The 3688-nt window shown below is 46.0% G+C and overlaps 1 protein-coding gene across 1 annotated transcript in view; it reads left to right on the top strand.

The window, feature by feature from the left end:
* Positions 1–3026: 3026 nt before the first annotated feature.
* The window catches only part of SLC6A13 (solute carrier family 6 member 13), a 129323-nt gene continuing 128661 nt past the window's right edge, over positions 3027–3688 (top strand). The window contains exon 1 of the mRNA XM_063929211.1: positions 3027–3171. The gene's annotated coding sequence lies outside the window, so the exon portion shown is untranslated. The remainder of the gene's footprint in view (positions 3172–3688) is intronic.

The raw sequence follows: 3688 nt of genomic DNA, 5'->3' as shown, positions 1-3688 counted from the left end.
ACCATGGGATCTTAATGTGGTGTTGCATTTCCTTCAGTCACATTGGTTTGAACCTTTATAGAAGGTAGAATTTAAATTTCTCACTTGGAAAGTGGTCATGCTATTGGCCTTAGCGTCCGCAAGGCGGGTTTCTGAGTTAGCGGCTTTGTCTCACAAAAGTCCTTATTTAATCTTCCATGAAGATAGAGCAGAGTTGAGGACTCGTCAACAATTTCTACCGAAGGTGGTTTCATCGTTCCACATGAACCAGCCTATTGTGATACCAGTGGCTACTGACGCTTTCGCTGAGTCAAAATCTCTCGATGTTGTCAGGGCTTTAAAAATTTATGTCGCCAGAACGGCTCAAATTAGGAAAACGGAAGCTCTGTTTGTCCTGTATGCTGCCAACAAGATTGGAACGCCTGCTTCCAAGCAGACTATTGCATGCTGGATCTGTAATACGATTCAGCATGCTCATTCTACGGCTGGATTGCCGTTACTGAAATCAGTGAAGGCCCACTCTACCAGAAAGGTGGGCTCATCCTGGGCGGCTGCCCGGGGGGTCTTGGCATTACAACTCTGCCGAGCAGCTACTTGGTCGGGTTCATACACTTTTGCGAAGTTTTACAAGTTTGATACCCTGGCTGATGAGGACCTCATGTTTGGTAAATCGGTGCTGCAGAGTCATCCGCACTCTCCCGCCTGTTCTGGAGCTTTGGTATAACCCCATGGTTCTTGAAGCATCCCCAGCATCCTCTAGGACGTATGAGAAAATAGGATTTTAATACCTACCGGTAAATCCTTTTCTCTTAGTCCGTAGAGGATGCTGGGTGCCCGTCCCAGTGCGGACTCTATCTGCAGTTATTAGTTGTGTTTACACACGGGTTGTGTTATGTTATAGTCAGCCTGTTGCTGACATTGTTCATGCCGTTGACTGGAGTTCTGTTAAATGCCATGTTGTAAGGCGTGTTTGAGGTGTGGGCTGGTATGTATCTCACCTTAGTTTAACAATAAATCCTTTTCCTCTAAATGTCCGTCTCCCTGGGCACAGTTCCTATAACTGGAGTCTGGAGGAGGGGCATAGAGGGAGGAGCCAGTTCACACCCTTTCAAAGTCTTAAAGTGCCCATGTCTCCTGCGGATCCCGTCTATACCCCATGGTTCTTGAAGTGTCCCCAGCATCCTCTACGGACTAAGAGAAAAGGATTTACCGGTAGGTATTAAAATCCTATTTTTTTATCAATTCACAAAATGCAAAGTGAATGAACAGAAGGGAAATCTAAATCACATAAATATTTGGCATGATCACCCTTTGCCTTCAGGACAACGTCAATTCTTCTAGGTACACTTTGCACGGGATCCGGTCTGAAGATCGACAGTGTCTAGGAGACAATGTTTAGGTCGACCACTATAGGTCGACAGTCACTAGGTCGACATGGATGGAAGGTCGACAGGGTTTCTAGGTCGACATGTGCTAGGTCGACAGGTCTAAAGATCGACATGAGTTTTTCACATTTTTTTTTCTTTTTTTGAATTTTTTCATACTTAACGATCCACGTGGACTACGATTGGAACGGTAAAGTGTGCCGAGCGAAGCGGGTAGCGGAGCGAAGGCACCATGCCCGAAGCATGGCGAGCCATGCGAGGGGACGCGGTGCACTAATTTGGGATCCCGGTCACTCTACGAAGAAAACGACACCAAAAAAAACAAAAACCTCATGTCGACCTTTAGACCTGTTGACCTAGCACATGTCGACCTAGAAACCCTGTCGACCTTCCATCCATGTTGACCTAGTGACTGTCGACCTATAGTGGTCGACCTAAACATTGTCGACCTAGACACTGTCGATTTGATGAACCACACCCACTTTGCACACAGGTTTTGAACTTGGAAGAGAGGTTGTTCCAAACATCTTGGGGAACTAAGCATAGATCGTCTGTGGATGCAGGCTTGCTCAAATCCTTCTGTCTCTTCATGTTGTTGAGATCAGGGCTCTGTGGGGGCCATATCATCACTTCCAGGACTCCTTGTTCTTCTTTACACTGAAGATGGTTTCTTAATGACATTGGCTGTATGTTTGGTGTTGTTTGTGCTGCTGCAGAAATTTTTTTGAGCCAATCGGACGTCTGCCTGATGGTATTTGCATTATGGAGAAGTGCCAGCGTAAAGAAGATCAAGGAGTCTTGGAAGTGATGATATGGCCCCCACAGAGCCCTGATATCAACATCATGGAGTCTGTCTGGGATTACATGAAGAGATAGAAGGATTTGAGCAAGTCTACATCCACAGAAGATCTGTGGTTAGTTCTACAAGCTGTTTGGAACAACCTCCCTGCCGAGTTCCTTCAAAAACTGTGTGCAAGTGTACCTAGAAGAATTGATGCTGTTTTTGAAGGCAAAGGGAGGTCACCCCAGGGCTGGGATGTAATGAAGTCCAAGTTCGGCGGCTGTGCGGGATGCTGGCCAAACTCGGGTTGTATATGATTGCTCCTTTAAAAAAATGTCCGAGTTTGGTCAGCAAACCCGCATGGCCCCGGACTCGGACTTTATTACTTCCCACCCCACATATTGATTGATTTTGATTTCTCGTCTGTTCATTCACTTTGCATTTTGTAAAACTGATAAAAAATAAACTATTAACACTTCTATTTTTGAAAGCATTCTTACTTTGCGGCATTTTTTTTCCACACTGCCTAAAACTTTTGCACAGTACTGTAGAGCTGAAAAACTCCTGCAACTCAGGGACATGCAACTTCTGGTTTTGCAGACACTTGATTGGTTGACTCTGAAATCTAAGAATGATAAGTTTGGAGTTTGCAACTTTAACCTATTATGTACTTTTAGAGCATCTCCGCGGATTCCTTCAACCAAACGCTCAGTAAGAATCTTATGCTGCATCGCTTGGAAGGCTTCTTGTAAACTTAGAGCATATACACGTAATGTTTCTCCTGGATACGGTTTTCCTAGAATAAAAGCACATCTTTAAGTCGGACAGAGTTCTCTCTCTAGTTTCTGTTCACACTTTTGCTTTCACTTGCGGCCAGGATGTCACTTCTCTAAAGGCAGATCCTTTGAATTGTGCCTTCAAGATCTCCGCCTGCTGCCGCTCAGCCGGGGAATACAGACAGGATGTGGACCAGATTTTTCTCTTTATGAATTCAGGCAAACGACAGGACTCTGCATTACATCCAGAGTAAGTGGGGGAGCCGCGATGTTCCAAAGTAGTATGCATAGTAATTGGTGTGCTAGCAGGAACTTCTGCAAGTGGAGATGGCTGTTCCTCCATACTGGGTAGCTGCTGTTGGAAAGGGGGGGGGGGGGGGGGGGGGGGGGGATGCGATCTTTTCCGCCTCGAACACTATCATCAGGTGCCACAATCACGTTTCCATTTGGCGTCTGTTATACTGCTGTATCATAGAGGCTTCTAGCTTTGGCCGCTGGAATCCTGTTTTAGGATGCCAAAAGCAGTGTGGTACCGTGGCCCTTATCCAATTATTTCCCTGTATTTCTAGGACCAGGACCGGGGTCCTTTGGCCCTGTGCTGATTATACTTTGGGGGGGGGGGGGGGAAGCACTGCGGGGTCACACTGATCTGTGCAGGCTACGGCAGAACTCGCAGCTCACAGGCAGGACTATAGAATTCGGGCAGAATATTATTGAACTCGCACACTACTATATACATCAGCATACACGATTCTTAGTAAATTAGT

Source organism: Pseudophryne corroboree, chromosome 6 (assembly GCF_028390025.1).
Source record: "Pseudophryne corroboree isolate aPseCor3 chromosome 6, aPseCor3.hap2, whole genome shotgun sequence".
NCBI lineage: Eukaryota > Metazoa > Chordata > Amphibia > Anura > Myobatrachidae > Pseudophryne > Pseudophryne corroboree.
Note: the sequence above shows the minus strand (reverse complement) of the source record. Positions and strands in the feature narration are given on the sequence as shown.